The sequence below is a fragment of the Zootoca vivipara genome, chromosome 8 (genome assembly GCF_965207765.1).
Source record: "Zootoca vivipara chromosome 8, rZooViv2.hap1.1, whole genome shotgun sequence".
NCBI classification, from domain to species: domain Eukaryota; kingdom Metazoa; phylum Chordata; class Lepidosauria; order Squamata; family Lacertidae; genus Zootoca; species Zootoca vivipara.
This window is the reverse complement of record NC_142591.1, coordinates 26,728,291-26,745,076: the sequence shown is the minus strand read 5'-3', so window position 1 is coordinate 26,745,076 and position 16,786 is coordinate 26,728,291. Positions and strand designations below refer to the sequence as shown.

The window sequence follows — 16,786 nt, the reverse complement described above, 5'->3', positions numbered from 1 at the left end:
TACGGTAGGGGTAGGCAACCTAAGGTTCATGGGCCACGTGCGGCTCAATCACCTCAATCCGGCCCGCGGACAGTCTGGGAATCAGCATGTTCTTACATGAGTAGAATGTGACCTTTTATTTAAAACTAGCTGGCCCTGCACGCGTTGCTGTGCGTTAGTCTGTGAAATGGAGGGTAATAGCCCCCCTTCAGATCCCCCTGAGCCTCAGAGTCCCCCTGAGTCGAGGCGAGACACTGTGGAGAGGGCAGGTTTCATCCCTGTCTCTCCCCCCCCCCCATTCTGACCCATTACGTATCCCTGCCCTCTATTGCCCCCCCCTTACCTCCACTTGGCCTAGTCTGGAAAGTGGCCTAGTCTGCAAAGCCGAGGTGAGATATTGTGGAGAGGGCAGGTTTCATCCCTGTGTTCCCCCCCCCTGTTCTGACCCATTACGTATCCCTGCCCTCTATTGCCCCCCCCTACCTCCACTTGGCCTAGTCTGGAAAGCGGCCTAGTCTGTCTGATAATGGCCGCCTGTGTGGTTTAAGTTGCTTGGTTGATGATGATGTAATTTGGTTTGTGGGTGTGGCTTAGATTTCTCAGGAAGGGAGGGGGTGTACTGTGGGAGGAATTCCACTTGAGGGCGCTGTTTGACTTGGTGGAAAAGCGGGTCAAATCCTGCCGAGGTGTGTGATTTGAGGTTTTTCATGTCCCCTACAACCCTCGGGGAGTGGCCTGGATCGCTGTGTCAAAATTTCAGGACGATCGGTCAAGCGGTTACGGAGAACATAGCGGCCGTCAATTTCAAGATTTTTACATTTATATATATATAAATGCATCTCTGGGTTATTTGTGGGGCATAGGAATTCGTTCATTTCCCCCCCCCAAATATAGTCCGGCCCACCACATGGTCTGAGGGATGGTGGACCAGCCAACGGATGAAAAAGGTTGATGACCCCCTGACCTAAGGCATATGTCACTCTGGCCAGCATAAAAGAAAGTTCACCACCTCTTTGTGTCAAATTTGGTCCTGTCCAGTATCCATCAATGACAATAGTGCCAGCATGAGCTTTAGGATGATAATTGGGATGAATATCACACCTCTCCACCCCCCCCCAACATGATTGCTCATCATACAATTAATGCAACGTATAGTTAAGACCCTAATGTGTTGGCATCCTGAGAGAGAGAGCAAAGCATCAGTGATGGTATAACAGTGCTGGATCTCAGTTAATGTTTCTATTTTGAATTTATGTAGGGTGACTTTGAAGCATTCTTAATTTTATTTTAAATTAGTTAGCCCTCTGGCCCATTCAGCAGATTTTTAAAAACTAGTCTTTTCCCTGATTGTTTCTAGCCTGAGGACAATCAGTTAATCAGTGTTTGGCTATTTTTCACATAACATTTTTTCCCTGCTATTTCCCTTTCCTAGTTCCCTTAATCCCAGAAATATTAAGTCTAATTCTACCATTGTTGTCACTTCATCCTCCCCCTTTTTTTGCCAAATGCCCACAATCTCTGTTATTTATGCTTGGATTTTAATTTACTGATAGGACAAAAACCTTTTAGAGCTGTACTTAACATTTTTTATTGATTGCAGGCTACTATATGGTTTTAATTTGCATTCCAGGCATTTTTAGAAACAGCTTTAACATGCTCTTGAATTCCTGTCATTCCGTTTTGTTTCTTTTCTACTTGAAGGTGTGATCTAATCTTTTCCGTCTTTGTCCTCCCGCACTAAATGATTGAAGGGGCACTGTGGAGATGTCTAATTTGGAAGCCCTAGTTAAAGGGCTTGTTTATGTTGTTGATTTAAACCATTGACAAGAAAGCCCCAGGACCAAATTCTGCCAGCAGCTGAAGAGGAAATTGCTGATTTCCCCAAGTACCTCTAATGAAGGAGAAGCCAATATAGTTATCTGGTTCTTTTCATTGTCCACACCCCTCTACAAAAGCACAGAATTTTAAACAAGTCCCCTATTACATCCCCACTGGAGGTCAAAAAAGCTTGACTAGCAAGGTTACTTTGTTATGCACCAAAGCTACATTTACAAAATAATTTAGGGTTCAATTTTATACTTGTGAGCCATAGATTAAGAGGCCATCGGATTTGGTGGAAGCCCTGCTATGCTGACAGTGGCCGACCTCGTATGCATGAAGGAAGCCTTCAAGCTGGGCATGAGCACCCTGCCCACCTCTCTGCCAGATACACCTGTGGAATGACTAACATACAGTAGAGTTGTGGGTGAGACATGGGTGGCGTAGAGGAAGGGCATATTTATACCATATCCTAGCAATCATCCAGGACAACCTGGGCAGCTACCACAGTGCTCTGCTTGCTTAGGCTTGGAAGATGATGTCTCCACCTAGGAGCAAATACATCTGAAGGCTTAAAAAATCTGACAGGGCCTCCCCTTCTAGTGGCTCTGTCTCCTAGAAAGAGCTGTATGCTGCCTTTAAAGTCACATGTTCTTGCATGGTTATGGAACGGGAAGCTTTTGGGGAGTCATTCTCGGATCTGAGGGTGATGAGAAAGCCACATCATCAGGCTAGGCACTGCGGTGTCAGAGAGTGGCAGCAACTAGTTCAGAACCTGGGTCCACTTCAGGAAAACATTGGGGCCCTATCACTAGGGATATGACAAAAATGTCTTCATGGAAGTCTAATACAAGACTCCTTGAACAGAAGAGAACCAGACAGTCATTTTTTTTCAGTGAATATATATAGCCAGATTATTATTTTCCTCCCAGCCTTTTATTACCTGGTCTTCAGACCCACAGACAGGACCACAGACTTTCTGAATAGATTACAACGGGGAAATGTCTCAGCACTTGCCTTGGTCAGACAGAAGCCTGGAGCAGGGAATGATGTAAACGATTAGTCTCTCCATTCATGAGGTGTGTATACATTCTATTCAGTTCACCTCATAACTAAAAAAAGAAGCTGACAGATCTGGAACACAAAGAGAAGGAAACAGCCCAGATGTTCTCATTATGGTTACTATTTAGGAGCAAACCATGATATAATGAAGTTCATACCAGCCAACATTTTGCAAATAAAAATAGGGCCAGGCTTGGAAGAAGCATCCCAGTTTTCATAACAAATATCAGCCCCCTCCACATTATTAAAGGCTCTTCAGTGCCTGGTGTACAGTGCATTGGTTTGTTTTGCAATAGCCTATCTTCCACTGTACAAACAGCTCTGAGCCCTTAAGAAACAGAATACCATTAATGCCCTTTGGGTTCTCTGCCCCTTTCTCCTTGCATTTCACTCCTTCCCTCTGTTTGGTGCTTTAATATCCTTGTGCCTATAGGTCCATATATAAGCCTTAAGAAGAGCCCTGCTGGATTAAGTCAAAGGCCCATCTAGACTAGCATTCTGTTCTCACAGGGCCAACCAGATGTCCATGGATGCCCACAAGCAGTACCTGAGTGCAACATCTCTCTTCCCACCTGTGATTCCCAGCGGCTGATATTCAGAAATAAGACAAGATCAGAGGCAGATTTAGGGCAGTGCGACTGGTTCTTCCGCACTGGATGCCAAGCCTAGGGGGCGCTGCAGGGCGTCACAACTATGAATTTGGCAGAACAGAAGGCAAAAGGCATAGGGGCACTAGGTTTTGGCCTCACACAGGGCACGGTTGAAATTTGAAAGACCAAAGTCCACCCTTGACAAGATGCATCCTACTATCCACTGAGGCATTTGACTTTTTCAGACCAGGAATTTCCCAGGGAAAGGGACAAAACCTAGGCTGTCCTACAGATGACCTATTTATTGAATATTCATCCTGATTTACTTGCACGAAGCTTACACAAAGCTTCCATTACATTCGTTCTGATTTGTTTGCTGGGTTATTATTCATCCTGATTTGATTGTGTCTTGCTAGTAGTTATTTGTTCATTCCACAGTTCTCGGTGCATTTCCCCATCACTGTCCTAACTGAAAGAAGTCTATTTTCAAAGTGGATTTGTTGTGCTAGGGCAAGAGGGCCACTTAATCCACCGTAATTGTGCAAACTTAAACTTCCAGGATGTACCTGAATCCTTCCCAGAAAATACTGAAGTCTGCAGGTGCCATAGGAACAACCCCTGTGAGGAAGGGGTTTGTTTGTTTGTTTGAACCTATGGAAGCAGTATGCATGTAGATATTTTCTTAAATAATAATAATAATAATAATAATAATAATAATTAATAATAATGTTTCTCACATAAATATTACTCTGCCTCCAAACGGAGTTTGGGGAGGTGGATGTGAGCAAACCATTTATTCAGTAAACTGAATAAAAAGGAAAATAGTATTTTACAAGCTTTGTACTTATTGCATGATACATTTCTGTGCAGTGTTTGTTTCTGCTAAGCTTGCAAAAACTGTGAAACAGTGCAGTGCTGCACTCTTAGGGTTGTATCCAATGAAGTTATACACAGAGTAGACCAACTGAAATTAATGAGCCTAAATTAGGCATGGTCTACTCTGAGCAGGACTGGCATTGGAGATACCCTTTAATATCTAGTGGCCCTTTTTATGACTATTCTCCAAAAAAAGGCAGTCAGTTGTAAATTGCTTTAAACAAACAGGCCTGCTGGATTTGTCAATACTTGGACAGGCATGATATCATTCACAAACTCAGCAGGATACTTTTCAGGCTCTTAAGATTTCTTTAAATTACAAGAGCATTCTATTTACATGCAGCAGCAGACCTTTTAAAGGGCAGGTTTAATAATCCAGGTCAAGCATATTTTATGCCCTCTTAGAAAAAGATGTGTTAGAGTGACTGAGTACAATATTCAGGGTGGCCATAGATCCTACTTTACAGAGGACAGTGCTGTATTTGAAGGGCTGTCAGAGAAGGAGTCCTTTGTTTGAATGGCTGCTTGGTCCCAAGTCCAGTTTAAAGATCACAAACCTTAGTAACTGGGACTTTGAAGTTGCCCATCAAATGTTAGCACCTAGATGGCAGACTGAGGAGGCACCCAAGTCATCTGGTCACATTCTTCCCCACTTCTGGTGAGAGGAATTGTAGTTATACTTAAATTAAATTAATTATTTATAAATTTGCATCTCTACATATACATTAGTATATGCATGTTTTATGCAATCTGTATCCTCTTTTATTTCCTGTTATTTGATGATGTGTTGAGTAGTCAACAACATGGTGATGCTTGGAATAACCAAGCGGTGTTTAATGACTTGTTCTCCTGACAACTAGACAGAGGCCAGTCTTAGAAAGATATGAGGTTCCTCAGTGTTCATCTGGAGAATTTCTACACTTGTGTTGCTTGGAGAAAGAGCTGTTGTGCTTGCAGGAATGTCAAGTTATATCTATGATCATAGAATTGTAGAGTTGAAATGAACCCTGAGGGTCATCTAGTTGATCCATTTTGCTCAGATAGGTGAGAGCTCAAGGATGGTCTCTTCATAGGATGAGAGCATTCTCCTCTTTCTCCCATACATCCCATGAATATGCCAAAGAATGAAACAGATTCTGGAGGGAAGCACTGCCTGACAATATCAGATTTACTGTCTTAAATTACAGAGGGGTTGCTGTATTAAGTCTTTCAACAAAGACAACAGAGATTCTTATAGTACCTCAAAGGCAATTTGGGTTATCCATGAAAGTTTATGCCACAACAAATCTATTAATATTTAAGTTCTCTCCGGATTTATTTATTTTTAATATTTTCAGTTAGTTTCTGTTTCATCCTTGTGAAAAAGCCTGAAAATTTGATTGCCGTGTGCAACAGTTGCTCAAACAGTAGCTTGGATCAAAAGCGGCTCTTATTTATTTTGGAAATGTGGCACTGGCATTAATTGCTGTAAGTGAAGTGTTGAGACCAAGAGGGTGGTCCTTGGCTCTTCACAAGGATGATCCTGACTGCCTAAGTAGAAACAGCGGAGAGTGTTTGTACTCTCAGTGGGGTGATGTCAAGCCATCAGTCACTCTCTCAACTGTTAGCAAACGGGGGCCCAGCAGCAGAAAGAACTAATATATAGGAATTCTTAGTACTCTTTCAGAACATCCTAATTCATATTACCTCTGGGTTTAATTTTTAACCATTTGACTAAAAAAACCACCCATCTCTAGATCGAAATAAGAAAAAGAAGTCGTATTAAAATGTATGAGCGGGCCAGTTGATTTTCCCTAGTGAGATTTATCAGGAAGGCAGGCTAATGAAAACCTTAATAGGTTAGATCAGTACGGTAGTTCCTAATTAGCTAATTACTGAGGATCCCCCTACTTTTGGCTTTCAAAAGCCAACCCAATTCTGAAAATTTTGATAACTCTATGGTAGTTACCTCTGCAAAGCAATTTTATAAACAAAATGTGAGGTATGCCTTAATCAAAGGATTTTAGGTATACTAAAAAACAGACTAGGGCAGAGCGCTATCTGGTTTTCAACTTCATGACATATCAGCAGCTAAACATTGCAATATTCCAATATAGCACAATGTCTGAAATTGGAGATCAGGCATGGGTAATGAGGGAAGGAGCAGCCATGGAGATCGGATGGTGGGAAGGAGCGGAAGCAGAGTCATCTCCACTGATTGGTTTGAGTGCAAGGGGATTGGGGATGAGGGGTGCTTCAAGCCGCTGTCAGCAGGGCAGCCAGCGAAGATGCATGTCCACTGTGGCTGCTGCTGCTTTTCTGCTGACTGAGAAAAGCTGCTCTGCCTCAGTGCCCAGGAAAAGGTAGTGCCACCGTGCCTTGAAGTGAGGGTGATCAGGTGTTCTGTTCTCCATCAGTGTGCGGGTAAGAGCACCTCACAATCGGCTGCCCTACGGCAGTGTTATCTGCTTAGATCATTGTGCAATATCAGCAGTGCCTTGAAATCGGCTGCCGTACTCTCCCTCAAGTGAGGAGTGATATATTGCTGCATATTGCTGGGTCAAAATTGTTACTGCGGTGTGATTTCAAAAACAGATTTTGGCCAATATATTGGAAAATCGCAGTGTGGTAAAACAGAGCATAATATTTGTGATATTACCATGCAAAAATGATTTAAAAAAATTAGATGGGGGAAGACAAGGGATGGGGCTGCAGACACACTGAGTGCGCTCTGCAGACCCCCAGGAGTCCCCGAACCTCTAATTGGGAACCACTGATTAGATGAAAGGTAGCTGCTGCTTTTTTAGGAGCCACGTTTAAGTAGCACAGGAGGATCAGCCTGCTCTGGGTGGCTCTTTATTACCAACAGTGTTCTCTTGTGAGACTATCTTTTGATGTGCCTTGTCCTGTCAAACTCAGTAACCTATTTATATGATACTCTGCAGCTGCTGTAACTTTTCTCTCTCTTTTAAAGACCAAACCACAAGGGTTTTGTTCACATCTCCCCATACAGCTATTTTTCTGAATGGCTAGAGGAGAAGAGAGAGGGTCAGAATCAAAGGCCCTCAACTTCAGTTGGTATTAAGTCTGTAGAAGTCCAAAGAGGTTGCATGTAATGAACACCAAAGATGGGCAATGAGGCAAGAACACTTGCACTTACGCTGTTTTTCATCACTGTTCAGGATTGACATTTATAAGAGTTCACCAACTATGGGGTTATCCGAATCTTCCTAGAAATCTTTCAGAGAACAAAAGGACAGGTCCCTGTTCTGAGGACCGAATAATCAAAAATTTGTCACAAAAATGGATATAAGGGAACAGAAGTAGAGGCACCATGGCTAAGGTGAAGTGCAATTATTTCAGTTAAACATTTTTAGTTACAACAGACTGCTGGATTTTGATCTTCCTCATTATTTCCAGTGATACAACTGGCTCTTAAACAGAGAAGTAGTTCTAGGGAGGTAAAATGCCCTACAACCAGACAGAGCCAGAGGTTTGACATCATACCCCCCAAAATGCTTACCTAACCATGTAAGCTGGGAAGAACAAGGACATTAAGGGAGTTCCTTCTCATCTGTTTCCCTAGCTGGTTTAAGGACCTGCTCTATTCCAATTTTCTTGTAATGCCATTATTGACAAGCTCCAGTCTAGACATTCACACCCTTATGCGCACAGCAGAACATGGTATTTTGTTCTGTTTGTAAAGTGAAGGGATACAAGAAGAATGGCTGTACCGGTATATAAGTGGTAGAGCACATGCAAAAAGTTCAATCCCTAGCATTTCTGGGTAAGATTGGGAAAAACAGTTGTCTGAACCCCTGAAGAGCCACTTCCTGTCAGAAACAAGACTGAGTTGCATGAACCAATGGTTATTTATCTACTGAATTTATATACTTGTTCATAATAGTTATTCCAGTGTATTTTGCAATGCAAATTAAAACAAGAGAAAAAGCCCCAATGATATAACCATTAAAACATCAGAGAGAGATTCATTTTAGTGATTAAAATACAGTATCTTTCTAATATCTAAAATGCCTAAAAGAATAAAAATGCCTTAAGCTGATGCTTAAAAGATATTACAGAGCATTCCAAGCAAGCCTCCTTGGGGACAGGATTCCATAGTTGAGAAAGCCCTCTGCTTTGCTTTAGTTGTTTGTTTGCAAAAATTTCCATGCTTCCAGCATTAAGAAGAAATATCACGGCAATGAAAAACATAAAACCAACAATACAAAATACAACTTAATACATTAACATCACTGGATTACCCCTCAGGGAAAGCCTCTATGCACAGCTGATTTTTAAGGCAGATTCCTAAATGCCAACACTGTAGGTGTCTGCCCTATGTCCCTAGTTGGAGCACATTCCAAAAGGCAGGTGCCACCACACTAAGGGCACTGGTCTTAATGGACAATAGACAAACCTTGCCACCTGCTTGATCTCAGATGGTGGTGGCAGTCTGAAAAGAGCCGCAGTAGAAGATCCTGGTGTTCAGGCAAGTTGATGGAAGAAGGCAGTCCTTGGCTACTGAGTTGTGAAGGGTTTTAAAGGTGAAAGCCAGCACATTGAATTGCAGATAGAAACTAATAGGAGACCAGTGTGGATTTCCAAAATGGTGGTAAGATATATTCTCAGCAATCTTTCTGAGTCAAACTTCTGGCTGCTGTATTTTGAACTAATTGTAATGTCCAGACTGAATTCAAGGAAAGCCCCATGTACAATGACTTACAGAAGTTAAAGCAGGATGTTACCCAAGTGTGGATCACCATTACAAATGCTCTCTGTTTACAATCAGGATTATCAACACTTATCACCTGTTAATGTGGCACAGCAAGCCCTAACCAAGTAACTACACCAAGTAATGTGGTCTACATCTGGGATTTGCATCATGGACAGCATCATTCAGCACCTTACAGGAGAAGAAAGCAGGACACTAGCCTATGTGAAAACAGTGTAAGATGAAAAGGATCATGGAAAACAAGCAAAATGGATAAGTGACAGACAAAACCTTTGTGCACCCCTGCCACTGATGTATGCCATCACTAGGGATGGGAAATAAATTTGGTTTAGTTCACATTTAAAGGGGAGCCTACCTAATTCACACATTCCAAAACAGGATGAGAACCGAAACACAACCATCCTGCAAAATTCACACAACTCCAAATTTTTTGCAGTGCAGTTCTTCAGTGAAGTTGTGTGTACAAAAATTCATTTACTAAGGTAACGTATGCATAAAGATGCATACATTAGTGACAACAGTACACAAAATGCATCATATTAGGGATACATTAGGCAAAATAGCGTACAAAGCTGTGTGTTGCACCCAATAATGCACATGGATTTTCATGAGGACTTTTGGAAAAATTCTCCAACAGATGTGGAAATGTAGTGAAATGAACTTAAGACCAGAAGAATGAGAAACTTAAATTGACAAATTTCCCCATCCCCTAGCCTTATATAATCAAACTGTGGCAGTACTCACTCCAAGATTTGGGGGGACTTCGGACGTGACACCTGAAATGCTTCCCACAGATTTGAAGAGTTAGGACATGCAAATTTAGGATTCTCTTAGACTGCATATCTGATTTTCTTTGATAGTTTTTACCAAAGTATATACCGGTATGTATTTTTTCAACTGTCTGTTTGCCAGTGCAGCTTTTCCTGACTTCATTCCAATCTTCCAATCCAGGCGGTTGTCCAAATCTATTGTAAAGTTTAATGATGCAGCAGCTTCCATGTTGTTAAATTATTCCAATCCGGGCTGTTGTAAATTAACTGTATTCCACAGATATGTCATTTGGCGATTGATCGACTTTCGGAGACCACACAATCCCCCCCTTCTGGGCCCTAGAAGGGGGGCTGCTAGACATCCATTTAGCCTTCTCTCTCACTCATAATGAATAAATTCTGCAAACAGATGCACTGTATGTTATCCCAAATTATTGTTTCAGGTCAGCCAGAAAGCATCTCCCACTTCCTTCGAAAAAGGGAGGAACTCTCATTTTTCTGTGCTGCGTCATATTAACAAGCGCCATCTTGTTTCTTCTTTTATCTTTATCAAGTCTTTCAAGTCTAAGTAAAGCTGCACAATTGAGTACTTAATTATAAATAGAAGTCCATCTGTACTTTTTTTTAAAAAAGGTTTCTTAATGAGGCTTGGCGTAGGAAAACAATTGTAGGTATTGGGAAGAAAAAAAGAATGTACCAATCACCTCTGTAATCCAAACACCATGATGAGAATCTCTTTGAAGTCCAAGCTTAAACACCAGGGACTGTGCAGTTCTGCATGTTTTTTCTCAGTCTTCTTCGGTCCAGACTATGTCTGTTTATTGTCCAAATCTAATTATTTTATCAAAGAGATATTTCTAGCTATGAGAGTGGCTTCGGAGAGTGCCAGCTGTGTTGTGCTATCGGATCCAGTGTCCTGCCGCTTGCACCTTGATGCAAGCTGACAATCTCGGACAATCAGTGGGTCTACGAGACAGTCCTCCCCCACCCTGGGGAGTCTGCCAGGGCTAATTACCCCCATATCAACCCTGAATTACTGGCATGGCTGAGGTCCAATTGTATGGGAGTCAGCCATTTCTCACTGCTGGAAACAGGAAGCCAAGATGTGGGAGATTCAATCTGACACCCTCTGCATGCAAAACAGATGCTCTGCCACTGAGCCGCAGCCCTTCCAAAAGACGGAATTTCCTTTTAATTTTATTTTAAAAAAATCTCTTGTTCTTGAACTATTTGGCTATCTCTCAACTGCTTACTGCTGCACAGCATTGGTAGACCTCATGGAACAGATGGAGAGCTGCCTTGAGGTAGGGTGGTTTTCGGCTGCAAAGTATAAAAATTAGGCCCTCATGAAATTAGTGTCTTGCTTTTAGGGCTGACACCTGGCCCACATAATTCACACCAGCTTCTTGAAAAGAGTAATTGGATCAGCCCCTTGATAAAGACATCATCAGGTCCTGCTGAGCCAGAGGCAGCCTCAGCCCATATCCATGCTGCCTTGAAATAAACTGCCACGCTACATATTATGTATCATAGAGCTGCAGCTTTGTAAAGCCTGGGTTTTAGAAAAGGGCCAAGCAGGTGTAACCAGACAGATTATGTTCCAGCGACATCAAAGAAAAGAAACATTTATGGAATAACCACAGGCTGCAGACGTTTTCCTGAAGCCCTGTCTTCCTTCAAGGTACTGTGTAGAGTGGGCTATCAAATTTCAGTTAAGGATGGTGGGAGGCCAGCTCCCAGTGATGTCACAAGGAATTTGGCTTGTGCTTTTTTTTAATGAACAAGGTGCAGGCCGAAACAGGCAGCATGAGAGATCAATGGCTTCTACTGAGAGCAGCAGCCTCAGCTTTCCTTCTTGCCTCGGTTTAGTAACAACTAGTTGCAGAACATAAGAAAATGCCATATACTAGATCAGTCTGTTTATCCATCAAACTCAATACTATCTACTCTAGGTTGTATGCAATGATGTCCCTTGCCTCGGTGGAAGACATCTTTGATCCAGTGGAGATTTCCACCTTTGCAACTGAGACGGAAGTTATTTAAATTTATTCTCCTTCCCTCTGCACCTTCCAGGCCACACCCCCACTCTTTTCTGAAGGGTCCTCCTGCCCTCTGGAGGACATGGGAGGGGCAGGTTGCAGGGATAAGGTAAAATTGGCAAAAAATCCCCTTTTTGCTCAAAAGAGCTCCACTAAAAAAGCCTGCCATCAGTGTGAGGGACACCATTAGAAGGGCAGTAGCTCTAGGGCAGGCATCCCCAAACTTCGGCCCTCCAGATGTTTTGGACTACAATTCCCATCATCCCTGACCACTGGTCCTGTTAGCTAGGGATCATGGGAGTTGTAGGCCAAAACACCTGGAGGGCCGCAGTTTGGGGATGCCTGCTCTAGGGTAAGGGTTTCGGACAGAAGTCTTTCTGAATTGCCAACAGATGCTGCTTTAAAAAAACAAAAAAACAAGATGTATCAGATTTGATTTGGGGTCTTCTACATTCAAAGTGTGTAGTCTAACAACAATACAATGAATAATAATTTATTAGTTATATCCTGGTCTTCTACTAATAGTGCTCACAGCAGCATAGAGCATAATCACAAAACCACATCACAGAATCAATGTAAGAACAATTTCTAAAAGCAACCACAAAGAACACACAATAATACAACTGAAACTTAAAAACAACCCAACAATATCAGACTTAAAAGATGCTATGCATTAAAACTGGCAGCAATGACAGTGTTAAACGCCTTTCAAAACAAAATTGTCTTCAGTTTCTGATGTAAGAGGAAGACCAACACATTTCAGTTGGGAAATCATTCTAGACTCATGACCCCACCACTGAAAAGGCCCTGTCTCTTTTCTTATTATCCAAATGTGAAAAAGAGCAAGTCCTCTGACACAGATCTTCATTCCTAGGCAGGTGCATTTGAAAGCAAGTGGCCCTTAGGAACACTTTGTCCTAAGCCTTTCAAAGGCACTTTGAACTGAACTCAGAAGGAAACCATGGGTAACACAAGATGGGACATACGTTCAGACCTGCAAGCACTGGCAGAGAAAGGGGGATGTGGTGGGTGCTCCTCCCTGGGACTAGCTAGCTCCACCTCTGCCTGTAGCCACTAATACATTTTGGATAAATTGGAGCCTGTAGACTGGCTTGCAGCCCCATGTAGATTGCAGGAATCCTGTCTAAAGATAACTGAAGCAGAAGCTGTTAAAGTCAAGTTCGTGTAGCAACTGAAGCTGATTCAAGGCTCTCCACACAATCTCCTCTACCTGAGCATCTAGGGATCAAGGAATGACCCCCAAGCCACATACCTTCTCCTTCAAAGCAACTGCTGTCCTATGCAGAACATGTTGATCCACCTTACCTAGATTGCCAGTTTTCTTGACAAGTAGTGTCTCCATCTTGCCTTGTAAACTGCCACCCATCCTGATCTGACTCCAGATAATGGTTTCTCACTTCCACTGCATCCCTGGACCAGTCATTGGGAACAAGAGGAAGATGTGTGTGCCATTGCCTACTTGTGACATCTCATCTAAAACTTCTGGATGACGGTACACAATAGCTTCATGGAGGTATGAAAAATATGGAAGACAAGATAAGACCTTGTATAGTACCACACAAACCACAGGTCTACCATTCAGTTATTGCCCCTTCTTGGGTGGAAGAAGATGTATGTGTGTGAAGATGTATCACACAATTTTTTCACTAGACCTTCATGTGTTGCTGCTCTCGGGAAACAATGTAGCCCTAATAACATCTTGTTTGACTTGCAGGCTTCAACTCAAAGTACAAATATGTTTGCTAATCTTCTGAGTATTTTTCATGCTTGTTGACAACATGAGATGGAAATGCAGAGACTGTAGATGATATAAAATCTTATGCAAATTCCACATTAGTTTACCAAGGGAGTACTGTATAGCAACCTTGTGATAAGAATTGAAGGGCAAACATATTCCAGCATTTCTGCATGTTTACATTCACTTCTTTACAGATATGCTTGAAATAGCAGGCATAGTTAGGATTCGTCATCAGGCAAATGTTTTCACATTGCCTGAGATGGTCAATCTGATTCTGAGCTGCTCCACTTCAAACTAGGTGTGGGTGTGTTTGGCCCATACCATTTCAGAGGATGCTCTATTAGCCCCAAATATCTCCAAAGCAGCCCACTTTGGTTTGGGATTTGTCCAAACAACAGGCATACCCCTGGTTTGAAATGGTACTACTCAAACACAACTTGATCATTCCCGGTCTAAGTCCATATTGCATGGAGTTTCCTCAATTCTTTCCCCTGATGTCCCCTCCCCCAACACACCCAAGAAAAATCATCTATGTTTCTCATCAGTCTTCCTCAAGATTCTAGCTTCTGATGAGTGGTTTTTCTTGGGGGGCAAGGGGAAGAAAATCTTTTTGAAAAGGAATCAAGGAACATTGCTGACTAATACAAAGGAAAGAGGTGGATTCTCCCTGCCAGACTTAAAAATATATTATGATGCTGTGACATTTTACTGGCTTAAAGAATGGTTTATGTTGGAAGATACGGATCTGTTGGATTTAGAAGGTTTTGATAATGTATTTAGATGGCATGCATATTTATGGTATGATAAGATAAAAGCCCATATGGGATTTAAAAATCACATAATTAGGAAACCATTGCTCAATGTATGGAATAAATATAAAGATTTGTTAGAAAGAAAAACACCCTGGTGGTTATCACCATTGGAAGCCAAAGCTCAGAAAAAGTTAAATATGGGGTCTAAATGGCTAAAATATAGTAACTTATTGATTGAAGAAAGCAATAAATTTAAATTAAAGTCATATGATCAGCTCAAGGACAGTTTAAAGGATTGGTTACAGTATCATCAGATAAATGAAATGTTTAAGGTAGATAGTACAAATGCTGGTTTTACAATGGAAAAATCAAAATTGGAAACAGAAATATTGAATACAAAGTCAAAAAAATTATCAAAGATGTATAATTTATTGTTGGAATGGCATACTAAAGATGAACAAGTGAAATCGGTGATGATTGATTGGGCAAGAGATTTGGGGCATAATATTATGATCAATGACTGGGAAAGATTGTGGAAAAAAGGTATGAAATTTACTGCATGTAACGTTTTGAAAGAAAATATGATGAAAATGATGTACTGTACAGGTGGTACTTAACACCTGTTAAACTGGCAAAAATGCATTGCATGTCAGATAATAAATGTTGGAAATGTAAGGAGAAAGAAGGTACCTTTTACCACAAAGACTTCTGGGAAAAGATTTATAATGAATTGAAAAAGGTGTTGAAATATACATTTCATAAAAAAACAGAGGCCTTTTTGCTTGGAATTGTTGGAGAAGAAATTAAGGTAAAAGACAGAATATTCTTTTTGTTTGCCACAACAGAAGCAAGGTTGTTAATATCTAAATTATGGAAGACACAAGAGATACCAATGATCAACGACTGGCAGATGAAGACGATGGAATATATGGAACTTGCCGAGATGACTGGGAGAATTCGCGACCAAGACGACGAGAAGATGGAAGAAGATTGGCATAAATTTAAAATTTATTTGAATTTTTTTTACAATATATAAGTTACTTTAGGGAAGTATGTGTAAGTTTTCAGTTTCTATTAGAATAGTATTTTAGGTTAGAAATTAAATTTAAAATTAAGTTAGAAACATATTTTTAAGAAGAACCTGCTATAGAGGTGAAAGAAAAGGAAGCTCAAAAGGTGGGAACGATGGAAGTCCCTTCACAATGGAAAATTAAATAAGAGTAAGAGTAAAGAAATTTTTTTCTTTTAATTTCTGTTTGTTTTAAATAGTTTCTTGATTTTATTGTTTGTTTTTATTGTATTTTTGTTATCTGTATTTTTGTTATTGTGTAGTTTTTGTTATTGTGCTTAATTTTTGAAAAATGAATAAGTATTTTAAAAGAAAGAAAGAAAAGGAATCGAGGAACAGAGGACATGTAGTTTGGTTCTCAGTGAGAATTTGGTGCAGTATTATTGGCCAGCAAAAAATGACGCTTTGCAATTTCCCTGCAGTACACAGAGAAAAAGCCAAGGCAAGGATGGGAAACTTGTGGCTTCCAGCCAGCCTTCAAGACAAATGTTCAAGGGTGATGGAAATTGAACCTTGAAGGCCACAGGTTTTCCACCCCTGCCTGAGTGCAGAAGAAGCAAGCAGAAGATGTTCTATAATGAAATGCTGCTATGTAAGACAACTATAGTTCAGGATGAACCTACTCACTGTACCAGAAAACTGATGTATCTCAAACACATGATTGCAGGTTGGGAGCGGGTGTTCAACCCTTCATTGCCGGACCATGCACTCACCCCAGCCTACATCTCCAACTCTCCCAATGCTGAGTTTCTTCTAGTTTTGGAGTCCAGGTGGAGGAACAGTAGTTCAGCTGCCCTAAATATGTATGCCATTCACCAACTTCTGGCTTGTAATGCTGCCTACTTTCGGAGATGTTTGCAAAATAGATATTTGTACTAAGTAAAAGTAAACATCTTTAGAACAATGGAAGTATGCTTTCATTGTAAAATCCTAAGCACACGTAATTAGAAATATTAAGTTACAGGCTTGGAATTTCAAATTGTGTGTAGCGACAAATCCAAAACTATTTGTGTATATCTTTTCTTACAAGGATGAATCTTAAGGCTTAAGACGCAGGCAAGTGTTGATTAAGACTAGTTGTTCATGAATCTTTCTCGGTAATCAGGTACTCTTTGAAGAAATCTGAAAGCCAGCTAGCAGCGTGCTTGTCTCAGCAATGAAACAGACACAGTACAAGTTACAACCATTCTCTTAAGTACAACTAGCACATTTCTTAAGATACAAAGAAACCTTTAAAGCTACGCTCTTCCTCTAGTGCTCTGGAGATTATCATCTATAAACCTGGGCTCATACTTGCATGGTATCTTTCCTCTTCCTTTCTTTTCCAAAATTAAAATACATTACATTCTGTTTTTTTT

The 16,786-nt window shown here is 41.1% G+C and overlaps 1 long non-coding RNA gene across 2 annotated transcripts in view; it reads left to right on the top strand.

The window, feature by feature from the left end:
- Window positions 1–16,786, top strand: part of LOC148684776 (uncharacterized) — a 26,394-nt gene extending 9,608 nt beyond the window's left edge. Inside the window, exon 3 of one of the 2 annotated variants that reach the window (XR_015951377.1) lies at window positions 15,205–16,786. This is a non-coding gene — a long non-coding RNA (uncharacterized LOC148684776). Of the gene's footprint in view, window positions 1–9,096; window positions 9,384–15,204 lie in introns of those variants that run through there. The other variant, XR_015951376.1, reaches the window with a different exon arrangement.